Source organism: Vidua macroura, chromosome 4 (assembly GCF_024509145.1).
Source record: "Vidua macroura isolate BioBank_ID:100142 chromosome 4, ASM2450914v1, whole genome shotgun sequence".
Classification (NCBI taxonomy): domain Eukaryota; kingdom Metazoa; phylum Chordata; class Aves; order Passeriformes; family Viduidae; genus Vidua; species Vidua macroura.
Genome location: NC_071574.1, coordinates 20,871,320 through 20,892,400, shown reverse-complemented (window position 1 = coordinate 20,892,400; position 21,081 = coordinate 20,871,320). Strand labels below are relative to the sequence as shown.

Here is a 21,081-nt window from a genome sequence, read left to right as displayed (position 1 = left end):
AAGTGCTAATGCTATGCAACCTTAGCTAATAAAGCTATAATAGACACAGGATCAAACCAAGGAGATGCCAGTATTCTGTATGTGAACAAATACAACAGAAATTCATCTCTTTTCAAAGAAGCTTAGTAAAAATCAGAATATTTACTTAGTCTACTTAGTCAAAGTTATCTTAGTCTCATCAGGTAACTAATGGAAAGAAATTGTGCTCATTTAGACTGTTTTTCTAAGCACTTTCTGAATATAATTTTTTGCTTTGAAAATCTTTCAAAATCAATAATAATTTGACTTTCATCTGTACAACTATATTCTTAAGGTGTGAAACACATAATATTATTTGATAAATGGATAACCCAGTGATCCCTTAATTGTGTAACTTTTCACCAAACAAAAAAAGCAACATGTATCTTTTTTGAAATATCTAGTTGCAGCTGTATGCCTATTAGAAAGGTCAAATGGATTTATCTCTCAAGTACAGACTGGATGGTCTTGAGACTCATCAAACATTCCTTGCGGGATCACAGGTCCATGCTTTCTTTCAGCAGACATTCATTACTGTGCACTCACTTGGCAGATGCACAATATCCAAACTGCCTCATTGCCATGTGATGGCTGTTCATCCCCAACATCAAGTTTGCCGGAACCATTTCCGTACATCTCTGAGGGCACGACACCACTTCTGCTCTGGTATTTTTAAGCTGTTTATACAATCACACTCCCACGTAAAGACAGTAAAGGCAGCAGATTACCACATTTCATTTTGAATTCAACATGGTCACGTAACAAAGGAATGCTAGATAAATCCTGAGATTTTTTTAAATGAAAGAATTGCTATCACAACACCCCTTGAAAACAGAATATTGTTATATTATGAATATGAAAAAGATTTTCAGTTGAATTGTTTGAGTGCTGTAGAATTCTGCTTTTATGCATTGAGTTCCAACAGTTGGGATCATCGCTTAAGGAAACATTCTTGTTCGGTATGGCTGCTTTCTTTTTGAAAAGTACACTTTTAATGACTCATGAATTTTATTTCTCCAGCACTGAAAATACCAGAGATGTGCATTAATGAACCCAAGCACACATGCAAAGAGATACACATGCTATTATACCTTCTTTGAAGGAAGTTGTTGCAGGTAGTTACATTTTTCAAAATACGTATTAATTCAAGCAGCGCAGTATGATAAAAAGTCTTGAAAGACCACATGAAGAAATTCTATGTTTTAAGCAAGACAGCAGAGGTATAGAAACAACTTTTTATGAAACCTGAAAGATACTTTTGGGAAAACTACTGTAAAAATCAATATATTGACAGAGGCATCAAAGTTATATAAACATTTCTTGCACCATCTTAAAATTCAGTTGATATTTATTAAATAAAAAGTTGCGAGCACTTAGAGATGGTACTTTAAACAACAGGAAAATATACAGTGAGTATTGACTTGAACAAGTTTTCAAAAAAGGCGGCAGAGTTATATGACCTTACTTCTCTAGAAATATATTCAAAGTATTAAAAATAAGTAAGTGCCTTGTATACCACTTTGGATGTATGTCTGGATGTGTATTTTACAAACAGTGAACAATTTGAAAATTCTATTTTCAGACAACTTTATTTTGCCACATGCTGTGTAAATGAGGCTGCTACCTTTTAAAGAAAGCCTTCACTTATATATACCTACCATGACCAGAGTAAGCTTTCCTCTATTTTAATCGTCATCAAAGATCACTCAATGAATGCTTTTAACTGATATTAAGCAGTTTTACATATTCAAATGAATCAGTAATGGATTCTACTGTAACTACTAGCAATACTTTAGAAGCCTTTGAGAATGTGTTTGCAGACCAGCCCTCAAAGTCATAAGCTACATATAACAGTTTAGTCTTAAACATCGTGGGTGGGTGTTCTATGTGTAATGTCCAAACATTAAACTTCTGAACTAAGTTTTGTGGCATACCCAGCATAAACTGCTCTGAAGAGCAGCATTTCTTTTTTGTACAGATGATATTTTTGTACAGATTAAAGGAATCTTTAATTTTAGGTAAAAGCAACTCTGAAGAGACTTGCCTTGAATAAACTACTGGGTATTTGAGTGCAAAATACTATTCCTTTTCAGGTCTTATGCTAAGCATAAGCCTAAAGAGCTTACATCACTAGGCACTCCTGTAAACTTCAGCTAAAACCAGCCAGTTTTGAATAACATCATAACTACGTCTGAAAGGGCTGTATTTAAGAAAGAATGTCTTTCCTGAAACAGCATCATTTATGCTTCGGCTTTTTTGCTTTACAGACACTTAGAGACAGATGAGGGAGGAAGACAAACAAAACAATGAGAAAAACAACTAATTTGCTTACTTCTGACAACCTTGAAACTTCAGCCACAGCTATATTGTCCTAACTTATTTTAGCATTGAACTGCACACTTGACTCTAAATATCCAATTAATCTCCTGTCTCTCTGCCCCTTCCTCTCCCATAGAAGCTCCAGTGATGGAAAAGTACATTCTCACATTAGAAAAAAAAAAAATAGTGATTTTAATTTGATCATGCAGAACTATTTTTTTCCTAGACACTGCTGACGCATTCTTTTTCGCGCAGGCGAAATTTCACAAATCACATACAATGCTTTCACAGGAGCAAAACATTTCTGCAGAAGCCTACTGTAAAAGCTCCTGGAAAGGGCCACTGAATTCATTAAGCTTTCTGAATACATAAAAGATAGTTTAAGTAAGATCTTTACCTTCTTAGTACAGAAAAAATATTCCAAGCAATTTGAGTGGAACTGGACAAAAAGTTGAGGAGAGATTATTTGGTGTCATAGTTGAGACAGCCATGATACACAGAGCATCCCCATACACTTTCAGAAGGCTTTAAGCATTTGCCCATACAGAGTAACACCATACCTCATCAGAAGGCTTCAGGCATCTGCCCATACACAGTAACATCATACCTCATCAGAAGGCTTCAGGCATCTGCCCATACACAGTAACATCATGGTATTTCAGAAGGCTGCAAGCACCTGCCCTTCTTGTTCTTTAGTCCAACTTTTTATACCCCTCATGTTCATGCATTGCACCTGTGTGCCCTCTGTTCCCTTTGGTGATGGTCAGTGCACCTGGGCACTCCATGGCTCATTGCTGTCAATGCTGCTCACCTGCTTTTCACAGCTGTAGCCCATTGGGGATGAGGCTGGCCACAGCCCCACCCCAATTACCACAAATTGTACCTACAATTTAGCATCACGCTCTGTTGGAAATATTTAATAGAAGATGGATGATGTGAATATAATGGAAAGACTGAATTTTTCCTCCCTTTCCATCACCACATAGAACAGAGAAGACAGCTACAGTATGCAGTTGACTTATCCAGGAAAAGCTGAAACCCCCACTTCAAATGACCTTTGTCCTTTAACCATCATTGCTCCAAAAAGGGTTGGCAATTTCTGTTCAGATGGGTTTTGGAAAACCTATCATTTCCCAAAATACCAAGTAGGTGGCACACTCCAAATAATGGAGAAAGTAGTGGCAACTACACTCCCAGCAATGGGTGTACCTGCAGCTCAGTGAAGTCACAGAAACTCTTCTCAACCTTCTGCTCATGAGTAAATTCTCATGCTAGCACAGATCTCATATGGAATGAGCCTCTTACACAGCCACGGCCTTTTTCACAGAAATGGCCAGAGTAAAAGTGCCTCCACCATTGTGAGGGTGAAGGCACCTCCAATCCATCCAGCAGTCTCATACTTGCTCCCTACTCCAAATCTAGTCTTTGGCAGGAGCTCCCAGCTCTGACCAGCCCCTTCCAGCCCCTTTAATAAGAGTCTGGACAGATGGGAATTCAGCAGCAGAAAGCCATCTACTTTCAGCCATAGACTGAACCAAATTCTCCTGCAATAGAGACTGCATTTTTAGGGGGATGCAGTGGTGACCCAAGAAGACCTGCTTCAGCAACTAACAGCACAGGAATGGCAAGAACAGAGGAAAGCATGTCCTCTGTCTTCAGAAAGAAGATGATCTCTGTTCTTGGACCCTTGACCCCAGGGGAAAATGGGGGGGACTGTAGTCCCAGGATGAGAAACTGAACTGTTGTATCTTTTGGTCCTTGGCAAAGCATCCTTAAAGGAGCCCTATGAGCAGTCTGTCCATGCACGGTGGTGAGAGCACTGTGACATGGAAAGGAGAGTGTCACACTGGCAGATTTTCTCCGGGTGGTTGCCATGTGTGACATGGAAACACAGGAGGTGGCAACTGTGTTTCCTGGGGGGTCTGTGGTGCAAGAGAGACTTCTCTCTCCCTTGATAGTTTGAGTATTGATTATCTGAAGGGTTGTAATTTGATCAGGAATCCCAGTGATGTTTCATGGTGGGTGTTTTGGAAATTGGGAGGAGGAGAGGTGTGTTTTAAAAGGTCTTCATCCTGGATTTAGTCCGTATGTCTTGTGTAGTAGTAGTTTAATGAAGTTTTTTTTTCCTTTGTTATTAAGCTTGGGCCTGCTCTGCTCTGTTCCTGATACCATCTCACAGCATTTATTTGGGAAGATGTATTTTCATGGGGGCGCTGGCATTGCGCCAGTGTCAAACCATGACATTTTGTGTCAACCAAAGCCTTTTTTTTATGACAGCTCTTTGATCCAAACTTATTTATTAGGGACAATGTGACTTAGAGGGGAACCTGATTTTCACTGAAACTGTGAAATATGTTTTTTAATCTCATCGTATGCATGAAATTAAAAAAACACTAGAGCAAGGTGATTTTAACATGTTTCCTGTAATGTAAGGTGTCAACCTTTCTGAAGCTCTGTTATGTTCATAATAGAAAAAAAAACTAATTAAGACATAGCATAACAGATAGTTATAATAGGCAAGATATTGCCCATTCCTTTCACTGATACCAGATCTAATCTTACCAACTCGATGAAACATCCTCAGACATGCCAAAAAACAGTAATTAAATCATAGCATTCATAAAAGTCAAACAGGGTGGACTATTTAGGTGAATTATTATTCTTATTACCAATCAACTCTCTCAGGTTTTCAGAATACAGCCTCCAGGATCATGTTCACTACCTTATTCTTACATATTTTGGCATCTACAACCCTTGCAATAACCACTACTTTGCACATATACCATGGCTGCCTTCTGAGCATTTAAAAGGTTTAATAAAATTAGTTTGACTATGCCACTAAAAAGAATAAATGTACTCTGGCAGTTCTGCAGACAGAATTTAAATCACCAACATTATTTCCCCCAGGAAGATATGCTGTTTCTGGGCCAGAAGTGCCGTATCCTCCAATTTTCAATTTCATACCTTAAACCCAAGGCCATCTTTCTCTATAAATAAAATACTAATATAGCACAAAGCTTGCACTAGTTGCAATTTAAACATACTTTTGTAATTCACAAATGGAAATTCCCACCCCTTCAATCTTCTGTCTTTTGTACACCCAGAAAGAGAAAGAAAAGCCAGCATTCCTTTTGGACAATCACAGGTAGATTCAACCTTTTCTTCTCCTGGGGCTCTTGATAAGAACCTTTGATTGGCATTTGATTTATTTTTCTTCCCATTTTCTTTTAATGCCTTTTTTTCTCATGAAACAAAGGAGAAAGAGGATGAGTAGGCTGCTGTCAAGAGCTACACAGATGCAGCTCTGAACAACAGCAGCTGTAATTAAAAAAAAAAAAAAACAACCTAGAAATTGACAGCATGTTTACAATAAGTATGTCTGTAAGAAATGTACACCTGTATCTGTGGGTGGGTAGGTTTCAGGGTGAAATCAATTCCCCAGGGAGCCTGCTACTAAACCTTATATTAAATACACTTTATATGAAACTTTCTCAAAACTCCATAAAGTCTAAATGGTCTTTAACAGCTCAGAAGGTCTGCTAGAATTAAAACAAAAACATTTAAATTTTCAAGTAGAGGAAACTTTTGAGTTTTCTAGGGATAACTGAAGAGAACCACAGTCGCTCCTCAGCTGCCCCTTTGCCATGGGAGTTATCTTGTTCTGCAGGCTTGGATTCAGTGTCTCCCATAACACCCCACTACCTTCTACATTCTATTACTAAACTGAATTTTCTCTGTGACAAGAGCAACGTGTGTGTTGCTTGGTTTACCCCAGCCAGCAACCAAACACATAGTCGCTCACTCAGTCCCTCACCAGCAGGATCAAAAAGAGGATCACAAGGGTAAAAGCTATAAAACTTGTGGGTTGAAAAAAACACCAGTTTAATAGGGAAAGCAAAAGCCACACACACAGGCAAAGAAAAACAAGGAAATCATTCAGTGCTTCCAATGCAGGTATTCAGCCACCTCCAGGACAGCAGGGCCCCATCACAGATAACAGTTATTTAAGAAGACAAACAGAATCACTCCAAATTTTCTCCCCCACTCTATACACTGAGCATGATGTCACATGGTCTGGAATATCCCTTTGGTCAGTTTGGGTCACCTGGCCTAGCTGTGACTCCTCCCACCTCCCACACACCCCTAAATTCCCTGCCAGTACAAAAAACCAGAAAAGGCCTTGGCTGTGTGTAAGTCCTGCTCAGCAATAACACAAACATCTCTACATTATCAACCCTGTGTTCAGCACAAATCCAAAACACAGCCACATACCAGCCACTGGGAAGAAAATTAACTCTACCCCCACCAAAACCAGCACACAGTCATGAAAAATTGAATTCTCTATTTCACTCTTATTGCCTGTAACACATCTTGGGTTAAGTCTCGTAGAGCTTCTCTAAGTACCAAACCACCACCACCCTCATTCCAGGCACCTTTGGTTTCCACTGGTTATCCTTCCAGTGGGAACATATTCTAGTTGAAGTATACATGTATGCTTACATGTTCTTGATCAGATCAGATTATGGTCACCCACAGGTTTACTGAAAGCTGTTTCATTCAGATAATTTTGCTCTAGCTTGTCACACAAGGAAAAAAGTTGTCATAGTTTTTGGGCTTGGCTGGCTTTTGGTTTTGTTTTTATTAAACTATAGAACTTAGTGCAAGTAACTTCGATCTTAGTGCAATTAATAGTTAATCAGAATCAGCAGGTTCTGTGCCAAGAGACCAGGTCTCACTGCCCTTTCCTCAACCTCAGCTCAGTTCCCATCTGTATGCAAGCAAGCAGAGTAAAACCAAAACAGAGATCTCTCATATAAATGGGATGACAACAGAAAAGCAAAGCTGGAATCTGACTACTTCTGGAAGCCTATCACTATCCCAAGTTTGAAAAGAGATTAAGCCAGAGAAGCACCAGGTAACAAACTGGAAGATCATGAGATCTGAATCTGTCACTGACAAGCTTTTTATTAAAGTCTCCATGCTGTACTCCCTGCTGATTATTTTTCCTTCAAATTAGAAAAATCTCAAGATTTTTTAATTAAAAAAAAATAATAATCTTGTTATAGAACAGAACCAGGGAGGTTCACACCTCCTGGGGGGTTTATGACCTTGCAAAAATCACCCAACAACTTCACCTGCACAGAGTGTGGCAGCCTATCTGCACTCTACGTACATTGTTGCAGTAATTTTTAAAATACTCTTAATAATTTCACACATTTAATAAAGATTGACAAGGATGCAATTCATTCTGTAGGTCATCTTCTACATAGATGTATTTTCCATCCCTTCTTTGAACAACTTTCTTTCATTAAAACAAGGTCATTCTGGATTATCAAATTCTATTCTGTATTACCAAATCTTCTCTGTTGAAATTATAATTGATCCATGATCCTCTCATATCTATGTGTTCACAGAACTTTTCACACAACTCTAAAATTAAACAAAGAAAGCAGCGATATTCCACCTCTGTGGGAAAACTGCACGGGCCTTTTACAAAACTGTGGATCCTTGTTCAAATACCAAGAATCCAGTGTTACACAGATTCAGTGAAGATGACAGCTGTCATACAAACAACATTATCCTTACAAGCAAATAATTCTGCTAAGGCTGCAATATTGTCATATTCTTAGGCAAGTGACTAGGAGTTCAGATCTTTTAAAATCTATTTTGTAGTCATTTTACCAGTTACACTCTTACAGTGCTTTTAAATAAATTTACAGTTAAAGTTGTAGCTTAAGAAAGTGTCAGTAATTTCTGTGTTTCTTTGAATTACATTTGTTTATATCACCATGATACCTCTAAACACTAATTTTGATGCCAAATGGATTTAACACTAGAAACGGTTATCACCATTTGCCAAGAGCATTGAGAGTTCTTTTTTGATCAACAGAGTAACAAGGGGTGATCAACCTAATCTGCAAGAGGCTCCTAATAACACCACTGGGGACAAAGCTGTGCTGCTGTATTTCCTAATCACGGTAGGAAATACAATCAGTTCACTGTAAAAATCCCAACAAGCCTCCAAATCCTTTACTTTTAAAAATTCAATTGCCAAAAGGACTGTGAAAGAGTCAATCTACAAGAAGCTTGTTTGACACAGTAAAATTTCCCATGATGCTCATCTTTTTCACATCTCTTTGCAATGGCACAAGAGGAATCCTCTCTTCCTATTAGCAGGGTTTCTCATCATGTACCACAGAAGGATTTTTATTTAAAATCAGGATTAACATTAACTGTCACATCACTGACTATATTTGAACCATCTCTTAGGTAAAATATTTATAGAGGAGGTATTTTTCTGGTGTTAGCTAGGTGATATTTTGTGCAGTAGTGTGTTCTGTAGCAGTTGATATCACAGAGACAAAACCGACTCAAGAAGACAAAATTTTGAATATGCTGTTATTTAAGAAAGGAAACAAACAACAAGAAAACAAAAATAAACAAACAAAAAACCCCAAACAAAACAAAAACTAAAACAAACAAAAAAAAGACCATGAGATCACCATGCAACCAGATGGAAAGAGCTGCTTGATAAACTGAACTCTTGCAGGGCCAAGAAAGATGGCTTCTGTTGATTGAACTTAACAACTGGCCAGTTCTTTAAATATCTTTGTTGTAATCATTTTGGTTTTGCTGCTAAATGATCCACAATATAATGTTGCATGAACCACAGTGTGACAGTCAGGTGGATTTCTTCCACCCTCATGAGAGCCACATACCAAGAAATTAAGGTGTTGCTTGATTCATTTAAAAGAGTAGAACTTCCATAACCCAAGTTCCTTAAGCCATTCTTAAGCCTAACTTCATCTAATGAAAACTAAATCTCAAACAGAAAAGAAAACCAAGAGGAAAACAAAACTGATAAGCCTGGTAGGGCCAAAAAGTACAAAAAGTAGCACAGTACAGCTTATGTATATTATCCACCTGCAGGGTTATCTTCTCAGATGAACCCTTTGATGAATTTCCCTGGCAACACTTCAAGTTTTGGAATGCAGAAAAGCCAGAATACAAGTATCTCTTCTACATTACTCTGCCTTTAGACTAATGCAGGTACAAAGAAGAATATTAGTCACGTTGATTGGAATGTTAATTTCAATTAATACTTCAGTCACTGGACTGAACTATAGGTCAGTCCTCTATGTGCACACAGGATACTTTGGAATGGACCTGAGAAGGAGTCAATTTTTCATTAACAGGGAGATAAGTGGCATGGTCCTTCTGACATTATCCATCCATCTGTCCAGCCATTCACCCACTTTTAATTGGACACCTCAGAAAGCTTGGAACTGCAGGGTTCAGGCTCCCTTTAACTCCTGCTAGGTGAAACAAATAAGGCCCAAACTGCTGGCCAACAAGAGCCTACAGAATTACCAGATACATAGAGCAGGTGCTTCATTTGATTCTGACCTTTTCTTTAAGTCGAATGACTTCTTTATCTCCCATTAAGCTCATACTGCCATTAAATGCCACCTTTGCTAGCAGTCACCTCTTTCTTACCTCTCTCCTGACAAACCATCCACAGTTAGAAGCACTAAGGCACCTGGCAATATCATCAGCTGCACTCCAGTTCAGATCCGCGTGTTCAGTCATTTTTTTTTAACTGCCAATAGCGCCTGAAGGGATGAAGATGCTGCAATTGGGCAGTCAAATGTAGACGCATCACAAGAGAACATTTGATGTCCTTTAAACCACTGTCATAAGCCAATGTAAACTAAAACTCTTCCCTGGTGAGGGAAGCACTTGCTTAGATTCAATTTTGCCTTTTTGGACAATTCTGGGAATACTCTTTCAAAGTAACTGCATCCACAAAGCCTGCTTCCACTGTTGCTTTGAACGATTCATAAAGGTGTGCAGGACATTCTGATGTACAAGTAATTATAATTTCCATAAGCCACAAAATAAATGTATGAATACATGAGAAGAGGGATCGAATAATGATGGACACTTACACCTCATCTCCTTGTGCCAGAAGAGCCACTAGATTTTCTCACTCTGCTCTTGGTGTTTCCACACTTAAAGCCCTTGGTGTTTCCACACTTAAAGCCTTTGGTGTACAGACACACAATGGGGGAAAAAACATAAAAACAGAAAAAAAAAAAAAAAAGAAACACATTTCCTTATAAGATGAGAAGGACTCTATACATAGAAAACAAAGAACTATACAAAGGAGTACTTAACACTACATTTCCCAGCAAATAATATAGTGTGTATTTGTGTGTTTGTAGATACAAACTATTTTTCATGTTATCTTTCCATTCCTCTAAGCAAAAAAATTTCATTATACTACAGAGAACTGAAGCATCACACAATACCATTGACTTCTCTGTTTAATGTTGTAAAGAAATGAAAGCTATCTTAAAACATAATAAATATTCCTCAGATGCCACTTCTTTATTTAAAGAGAAATTATCGTTCCCTACACCAAACTCTGAATGGGGAAATCTGTTTTCTGAGTGGGCTTCACTTCCCAGTGTGGCAGCAAAAGAGTTCCAGAATTATTCTTCTGAGTGGGAATATTAGCTCTCTGAGTAAGACACAGGTCAGTGAGGAATTACTAACAACTGGAAATTGAAGCCAGAAAAAGCAGGATCACTTCCCCAGCCCAAGACCTGGACAGCATGCACAATCACCAATACAAATAGCTCAAGCCTCTTTCTGTGAAAGGAAGATAACACCTCTCCACCCTATAGGAGTGTTACAGGGATTAGTGTTTGCAAAAGCCTCTGCACCTCAAAATTAATTAATATTTATGATGATCAGTCCCATCAAATTTGCATGCTGAAGACATCTAGTTAACATGTGAGTAGCATTTATATAACTGTGGTACTGATACATAAAAAAATGACAGCTTCATAACATTTGTTAATTTTTCCCCAATTAATTTCATTTACTCTAAGGACCTCTTTCTGTCTAAGAGGTGCACAACACTATATAAAATAGATTAAACCCAATATAATGCTGACTTAATTTATGGACAGCTATTTCTGTGGGGTTTTTTTCTTGTTATGATAAGGAATTATCATTTTGCTAATGAATTTGCATTCATCCTCACACATCACTAAGGATAATTATGGAAATGAAGAGTACTCGAATCAACCATTCTGTGGTCGTGGAAGGAAAGATGATAAAGATATTCAGAAGAGGAGACTGAAGCAAAAGGCTTAAAGAATTCATAACTTAAAAGCCTATATATATATTATTCATTCAAAATGTTTATAAACATGGCAATAAATACCAAATACACAAACTTGCAATTGAAAGATCATCCTCAGGAATACAGTAAAGCATAAAGCAAAATAATGAAGATACAAGAAGCCATAAGTACCATTCTGGCCATTTCTAATTTTGACAAATACTATCACAGCTAAAGACTTTGCTGCTTAGAGCTGAGGTGACCAAATGACACAGATCATGATCTGCTTGTTTCATGCCAGGTTCAAGAGTGTCCTGAAATATTTGGAATAGGAAATGGTACAGGAAAACTGTTTATTGTCCAAAAGAAACAGGAAAACTGTTTCTTGTCCAAATTTAATTGTGTATTGATATGACAATTCTCATTTAAGTGGTCAGGTTGGACAAAATCCCTCCTCCCAGTGCTGCTCAGCAAGCTCACTATGGACAAAACAGCAAACCCAGAACTGCCTGCACAAAGATGCCAGCCTATTAAGCTTGCAACTGCAGGAACATTTCTATCCAAAGAGACTAAAGATTTGATCAAAGCAAACTGACCTAGAGGAATCCAAACAATCCCTGAGAAATATTAATAAGTCAACTTTATAGTCTAAGTTCCCCTCTCACACAGTATCCCAACTTCATCCTACTTCACATCTGCAATACCAGAATGCAAACAATATTTAATATCTTTAAACTTTTTCTTTCATAGTACTAAAAAAATTGAATTTGTGTGTGTGAATCTCCTACATTCTGTAACATGGGCATGCCAAACTAACTACTTTATTTTAAACTTCACTGTCACCAGTTTTCTTATTTTTCTTTTTTCTTGGTTTCCATTGCAGCTGTTTCTCTATGATACATTATTATACCCCGCAGATTTCCAGTTAGTCTGTTTCCTAAGCATTTTAAATTTGATGCAGACATACCAGCCTGCGAAAATGTTAAGGCTTTAGGTATTTTAGTGAACAGTAAACAGAAAACTTCAGGAAACATCTTTGCTTCATGTTGTTTGTAAAAACTATTTAATCCCCGTTCCTAAATTTTCCCTTGGTTCAGCTGTACATAAACATTTCCCCCCCCCCCCCCCAAATTTGCCTCTTTTTACTGACTTACTGAAATAAACTGGCATGTTATTAGAAGAACCAGAAATAAATATAACTCTGTACAGTCATGTGGAGGATGATGTGCTTCTCCCTTTCACTTAAATAAGAAACTGTGCAGAAAAACCCAAGATAAACAACAATCAGTCATGGCTGTTCATTCCTTCCTTGGCTACTTACAACATCCACAAATCTAATGATTACAACAAATGGTAATGAGATATGAACCTAAAGAAAACTTTTTTCCACTGCACCCTCCTTAATCTTAATTTAATCTTTCAGAACTCTGTTAATGCTAGATGATAACTCTAATGATACAATTATCACAAGGCTACACATAACAGTGTACCACATAGCTGTACAAGTTTGAAATCTTAGCAAATGCTATCCAAATTAAAAATTGGGTATTCCTTCTCATCTATAGCATTCAGCCTTGCTTGAAAATATCAAATCTAAAAAAAGAAAAATCTGCTGAATATTTATTTCATTATTCACTAGGACAAAATGAAGCTATTAAGTCTGTTTATGGGCTTTTCCCCCCTTCCCATTATCAACTCCTTCAACCACAAAGGTTGTGCTCTTTTTCCTTTAGTCCACTTTTTTTTTACCAGAAATTTTTAAGGGAATCATGTCCTCATCCATTTATTAAGAAATGGTTTAGAAATTTAAATAGTCCAAACCTTAGAAGTTTTTCTTAAATTGTCCAAATTAGCTGTGAGATACAGTAGGAATGGCATTTTCTTATAGGTGTTCCCCATTACAGCAATCCAACAAACCCACAGCCTTAAGACTGGGTTTCCAACATTTTTTAAATAATTAAAACTGACACTTTCCATTGTCTCCATCCCCAATGGCTTTCAGGACTCTTATTAAAATCTCTGATAAATGAAGAAGCTTGAATAAATAGATTTCTTATTCTATACACATGAAGAGACATAACTTTTTCTGGACTACTATTAAGAGCCAGTTCATACAGCCACACTTAAGAAAATTTCAATCAACAAAGACATCCTTTTACCTGTCCCGATTTTAAAAAAGTGAGTCAAAAAGGTAGAAGAAACTTTATGGTTCTTAAAGAAAAAGGCAAGGCACTAAAAAGTCACCTTAAGCACACAAATATATTTCACTACCAATAAAAAGTATTGAACTATACCAGGAGCAAGGAGAAGGACAGAGAATAAATTGAATGCACATGCTATGTATTAAAATCAAAGTATATTACACCTTTCAAAAACAAGAAATTTGCTCCAGTACTACCAAAATGATGTTATAATCTTTAAAAACAGGGGAGAATATTTTTTTTCCACACAGAATTAGCTTTAATGTTATACAACAATGCAAAGGTTGGTGGAAACCGGAACAGCACTTCAGAAGACCCTACCTAACAATGTAAGTCACCATTGCATCAGGCCATCAAAGCTTCCCAGACAAGCCACATTCCTCAGTAAAACTAAACAGCTCATTATAAAGAAGTGGCTCACAAAGGAGTTTGTAACTTACCAAGAGACAGAGCATGACTAAGTCACAAACTTAAATGGAAAAGAAACCAAGGAGACAACAAAAATCAAACTACAGCACAACAGCTTTCATCACCTGTCAATAACAGGCTCTGCTAGAAAGTTAGCCAGAGGAAAGACAGGATAGAGCTTTCAGAAGTGGCACAAGGTATCTATGTGTCAGCAATTAGATCTTGCCTTTAATTTCAGTTAATGGCTGTCTAAATTGCTCACAAAAATATCTGCCTCTCTAAACTCTTGGTGAACATTTTCGAAGTCACTCAGTTATTTTTAATGTTGTACTTTTGAGACATTTAACTTGATAAGGATTTCAAATTCCAACCCTCAATTTCTCACTGTAATGGATTATGTTTGAAAACATGGGGATGGGTCATTAACATTACTCACTACTGGGAAAGTTGTTTATACATGTTCTAATAGAAGAGTCAAGAATCAGATGTTTTCCATTTAAAATAAGTAATTTCACTAAGTCAAAGCTTCTTGTCAAAAACATGTCAAGTTTCCACACCTGTGATTTTCAGAGGCTTTCTGGATGAAAAAAACAGCAGTCCTTGGCCAGAAAGGGAGAGAGAGGACCTGCTACAGTGAGAATACACATCTGAGATGTAGAAAACCCATTTTCAAGTCCCCAGTTTGTTTAATTTATCCTAGGAAGAAAACATTCATTGCTGTAACACATGCTGGAAAGTGAATAATTATTATTAAATTATTAAATTATTATTAAATAAACTCATGCGTAGCAAAAGGTTCTACCTACATGTTCTACTATATTGAACATAATTCATGAAAGCACTTGAATTTTATCTCATTTAAACAACTACAGAAAGTACTCTTGGGTCGGTATGGTCAAAATGGATTTACATTTTCACCTTTAAAATAATTGATGGGGTTAAAATGGTCAACACAGATGAATATTTTTACTTCTAAAGTAATTGATGCCTCTGACATAATCCATGCCATCCATGGCCTGGAGTGGCCATGGCCACTATAGTCAGTGGGCCATTGACTTAGATGAAATTTTATTCCAGACTCTTTATAATGAGTCTGCTCACTTAAAAAAAAAATCCAAACCAAAAATAAAAAACCACAAAAAAATGCAACAAACAAAAAAAAACATGCATTATATTTTACAAATGCCTGATAAGGAAACTTCCCTGTCCAACTATCCAGGAGCCCCTCTGGCAGCCACTCTCGCAGCACCTGAGCTGGGACTTAGGACCTTTTACAGCTACACGTTCCACACTTACACAGTCACACCAGGTTTCTCAGAGCAGTCTCAGACTTCCAGATCCTTTATATCATTTAATCACATGCAGTAACAAAATAACAAATCACAGCTCAAGCTGGTGCCTCCGAGGAGCAGCCCCAAACAAAAAAATCCTGAGCTTTTACACCCTCACAGTCTAAGTGCAGCAAAGTCTGGAGTCATCAGCTCCTGAGTGCCCGGTGCCCTGGCTGGGCCACAGGCACCTGGGACCTTTGTTCTGCCTCTTGCCTGGGGCTCGGGCTCCTGCCCCCCAGCTGCACTCCGAGCTGCCTGCACTGAATGGATTCCTCAACACACCAGATTTCCTTCTGCCTATCAGTCCCATGACAAGGGAAATTAGGAGGATTTACTGTCTGTATTGAGATGATTAGATTAGCACTTTGAGTGCTCTTACTGGGTGTATCAGAATCCTCCCATGGAGTTTCAAGAAAATCCTTTTTCATAGTCTTAGTGATAAAATCTTGTCAGCAACCTATAATGTTACAAGTTTTATGACTTTTAAATCTTGGATATAGAGCACTCAGCAGGAAAGGCTTACTTTGTAGGTATGCATCAGAATTCATTGTGTGAGCATGTGTCTGCCTGAGGGGAGGAACCTGAATGAACCCAATATTTACCCTTGCAGTGCTGATTATATAAAATGTTAAGTTATGCTGGAAACCCTGTTAACTGAAAAAATGATGATCCTTCTGCATGCCTTTGCTGAAGCATCACTTGTGTTTCTGGTTGCTCTTCAAGATTTTAATAAGACATACATTAATCATTTTCCTATATGTGATTCACTGAGTAAATAACTGAATTTATAGCATGAAAATCATCAGTTTTCTTTAAGATAAAGACTGTAATTTAAAAATTTTGAACTAGAGGTCAAGCTATGATGAAAGCTTCAATAAAACAAAGGAGAATACACTAAAAAAATGCATGTGTATAAAATTTGGAAAGAAAGGCAACTATTATCAAGGCATAGAGGCAGAAGGAACTAAGACAATACATGTGTAGCTCCCAGTCTCACTGCTGATCCTTTTAGTCATTAGTAAATATTGGTAAATATGCTAGTATTTAGTAAATGTATCAGTGACACTGAGAAATTACCGATGTTGTACCTATACTCCCCACAATAAAAAAAAATGTTTGATTTACTCATTAAATAGGTGATGTGGTTCTATTCAGACAGACTTGCTGGCAGAACACTTTTTCTTCGGAAAAATGTGCACAGAGCTACTGAGAAAAGGGAAAAGATGGTGAATAAATGCACAGAAGTTTCTTCTAACAGAGCCCATAATACCTACTTCACGTTCCTCCCTTCAGAACTAATTCAGTGCTGTTCAAGGTCTCATATCCTATGATGATGAAGACTGTGAAAAAAATCAGATGTATAAATCTTTTTGAGAAATGACAAAATGGAAGGCTTGCATCAAAGGCAGAAAGCTGCTGTGATGATGTGACTTTTAAAAGTCTGTGCTATACCAGCACAGCAGTCATAAAGAAAGGAAATACTGACATGGGAGATAACAATTAAGAGTGGGAGGAATTGATTAAACCACTGAAGAATGGTGACAGACTGGTTTAAAATAGGATGGAGACAGGCAGCAGAAGACTAAAGGTGGGGTTGTGTGAATCATACTTCTACAACTCCACTCACTTTACTAGAAATATCAAAAACATATCTAAAACAAACAAACCAAAACCACAGAGGATTCAGATGCTTCTCAGAAGAAGCAGAAATTGAGCTGGAGGGTGGAATGAGAGGGACAAGAGCTAATGAGGCCTCCAGCCCACTGGAGAGCATCACTGAACCCTAGCCTGCTCTATCTGCCATGGGGTCGCAATGCCTGTGTGATTATTTCAGAGTCTGTTTTGAACACAAAGCAACACATTCATTTTTTTTTTTCATTTAAGGAAGTGTCAGCAAATACTTAAAATATTGGAAATAGTCCATTTAAGGTAGAGAGGGTAAATAAACTGGCTGTGTCAACTAGCATAGGAAGCTTTTGGAATTACAGGACCAGCTTGCTGTCATCATTGCTGAGTAAGTTAAGAAAAGATTTCATTCTACACCTAGAAATACAAAGTCCCACTCTGAAAGATGCGTTCCTTGGGCTAGCCAGCAGTCATTACTGAGCCTTTCATATTGATTATTCCAAATATCTGCTGTAAAATTAAATTGTGATTACAGACCAAATGGAAAATTTCTCTCTTGCTAATTCTAGACACAAATGTCAGGAGCTGCCAGAGCTCATGCCCATTTGTGAACTACGCTGATTTGCATTTCCAGAGCCTGTAAAGCTGCAGGATGAATAGTAGAACTCTAAGTATAGACATCATTTAGTCTAGACTACACTTCACTACACCTACAGCAGTGATAACACTACTGAGGACTGTCAATTTTTGCTACTTGACCTGGCACTTCTGTTTTCTTACTCAAGGAATTTGCATAAAGGGTATTAATTACAGAATTCAGAACACAGTAAGATAATAAATACTGAAGGAAATTCTCAGCTCCCTCAAAGGAGAAAGGAAATAATGGAGGATTTTTTTTCTTTCATTTAATGCCAATTAGTAAAGCATGGTTGAGATTAATCAAAATTGAGACACAATTAAACATCTCTACAATAAATTACTATTATGGTTATTATTTACAACTTGGCTGTGATTAATAAGCAGTGAGACTGATGCTCATTACAACAGATAATGTATAATTAGCTAATATTAGATATTTGGTGTACCAAATGGCTGTCATAGATCTCTTCTTAAAAGACTGTCACTATATTTTAAAATAATTTTAAAATAATAAGATACTATTATAATAAAGCACAGCATAATGAGTAGGAGAAAAGAACAGGTTCTAAAAAATGGATGAGACATTGCTTGCTAAGTTGACCTTTTAGAAATACCCACTCCTTCACTTACCTTCTAAATGAAAGGCAGGATTATTTTTAATTCCAGCTAATGAGAGCAGATATAAGTACTCATAATTAAAAGTCACTCACATTTGAGCCAGCTACAGTTTTGCTATTTTAACATAGAATAACACTTAAGGTTGCATGACAAATACCATTCTGCTCCATTATATTCCAAATTCTTAGTTCTGGAACATTTCAATTGTGACATAACTTTTTCCCTAAGACAAAGACCTAATTCTTCAAGAAATATTATAAAGCAACAGAAGAAAAAAACTTCTGTTCAAAAGAAGATCCTACCTACTTGAAAGTTAAAGTGCAAAACCACCAACAAAGATGATGTTCTTTTCTGAGAGGATAAATAAACTTTTTCTACAATATAGGAGAAGATCTTCCTTTTCTAAACACATGGAAAACAGTAGAGGATTGAAAGCTGAAATCTGACAAAAAAAATAACCCTCATTAAAAAGGAATGCCTATGATGGCTTTATCAAAAATCATTGTAGAAATATTTTGCCAAAGCGTCTGTGTACATGGCTGAACTGGATTTTTTCCCAAGATGTTGAAGAGCACAGCTAAGGAAGACTGCTCTGAACATCTGTGTGTTGCTAACTTCACAGGGAGAAGGACCCCAAAGGCGCACAGAAAATTGGCTGTACTGGCTGCTGTGCAAAGTTGCCCCTTTCCTCAAGGGAAACCAAATCTACTATTTACAACACTTACAGAAGAAAGGTTGCTAAATGGAATTAACTGTATGTTTATCTGGTAATTTTCTCACGGTTGCTTTTAGGATTCAAGAGCTCTGGAGATGGCTACCTTTATTTCTTACCCAATTGTTTTCTACTCCTCTTGCTGGGTATCAGTGATACACTTTTAAAGGTACTGTCTTGATGTAAGTAAAGCACAATGACTCAGTTAAAGTAATGGTATATGATGGACTCAGGTGGACTATCTCTTGTTGCACTGGAAAATATCTTCCTCCAAACACTCCTGAGCAGGGTTTTTTATGATTTGGACCTTTCTGCTGCAAGTCACAGCATGTGCAATATATTGGGAGAATGGTAGCTGAGGTTGGTGTTAGCAGAGCTGAGATGAAACTTAAAAGTACTTCCAGGAAATCTGGTTTCTAACTTTCACTAGAGTAAATTCAAAATCTTAAAATGGTTTTGTACAAGCTTAGGTTCTCCATATTTTTCCAGCACATATCCTGTGGGACTAAAAATGACAGGCATCTGCTTTGATGAAGTTGGATATACAAGAAGAGTATGGTGACAGGATTTGCATTCATTCCTTACGCAGAAATGCAGACTTCCTTTTGAAGGCAAATCGTTAAAATCCAAGGAAGGACAGTTCTCTTTCTTGGTATAAAACCAGGTATGATTGAGAACACAGGCTTGGTTTCATTTCACAGTCTAATATAAAAGCTCATTAGCTCAGAGATCTTCAACTGTCCCAAAGAGAGGCAGTTTATAGGGCCCTGCTTCATTACACCTGTGCTTTCCGAACCACAGAATGGAATTTCTTTTTCAATCTCCTTCTCTACAGCAAGGATGTGGGAAAGGTTATTATCATGTTGCTAAGGGAAATGCACCATTCCATCATCAAAAGCCAATATTATTGACTGACAGTATTCAGAGAGGGTTATGGCTTGTAAAACCAGTCATTCACATTACAACTTGAACAATAGTGCTCTCTCTTGGAGTGAGCCAAGGAGAAGTAACAGAAACTGTTACATTTTACATTATTTTTATTTCTAATCTACTAAATGCTGTGAAATGCATTTAACATTTTCCTGATCTGACCTCCATTCATTTTGCTTGAATTGCAAAGAAAAATGCTTCCTGGTTTGAAAATTGACTGAAAATGAAGGATTAAGTAATGCTCTCTGCCCGATTTTTCAGTTTCTTTTACTATTTCTACTAGACTTTTAATATGAAAAACATCTTTACTGTTTTATTAGAGCAACTATTCCACTTCAAACAAGTAATTTACAACCCATTTTGGGTTATAGGAACACCATTTTCTTAAAAAACAAAGGCCCTACAGTGTACTTGTCAGTGCCCCGATGCAAACAGAGCAATGTTTGATTACCTTAACATGAAAATTAAGAAGTTAGATTTTCTTACCTCTTCCGTCTTTATCTGAGCTGAGCAGCCCATTTCTTTCTAAGTGTAATATCCTAGTGGTTTTCCAGACACAAGGAGACTCAGCTACTGAATCTGGCTTAGAATGTTGAGCAGACTTTAATGTGCACTTAAAATGGTGTTCTAAAGAAATAAAGATGCGTACCCTGGTATCTGGGCACAACATTACTTAATTTCAGCCAAATCTGATTGAGAGACAGGGTCTTAAAAGCGTTAAATCCCAAAAGAGGAATAAGAATCAATGAATAGCTGATCACTGATATCCCATCTGTACCTCCACTAATAAAACAGAGCAAGCACAAGCCACAACCCTTCCAATAGCAAGTATCAGTTGGCTGGTTGTACAACTGCTGCACAGACACTGAAAATATGGGGGGAAAAAAAAGGAGTTTCTTTTCTGGCCTTGGCCAGGTCAGAAGGACACTGTTATTTTCTGTGCTGGAAGAACATGCAGGAGAGACACAAACTTCACATCATCAAACTTCATTAATTCCAGTTACTCAGCTTTAACTTTGCATCATCACAAAGTGACTACAGCTCAACCCAGTCAACTAATTGTAGGCACACAGAAGGTGGAAACTTACCTGGGAGAGGGAAAATTTTAAAAGGGATACTTCTCTGAATGTAACTTAGTCCGTATTA

At 37.4% G+C, this 21,081-nt stretch overlaps 1 protein-coding gene across 5 annotated transcripts in view; it reads right to left on the bottom strand.

Annotated features, from left to right (window-relative positions):
- CCSER1 (coiled-coil serine rich protein 1) overlaps positions 1-21,081 on the bottom strand; it is a 607,763-nt gene that overhangs the window by 287,599 nt on the left and 299,083 nt on the right. The gene's annotated exons all lie outside the window — the stretch shown is intronic.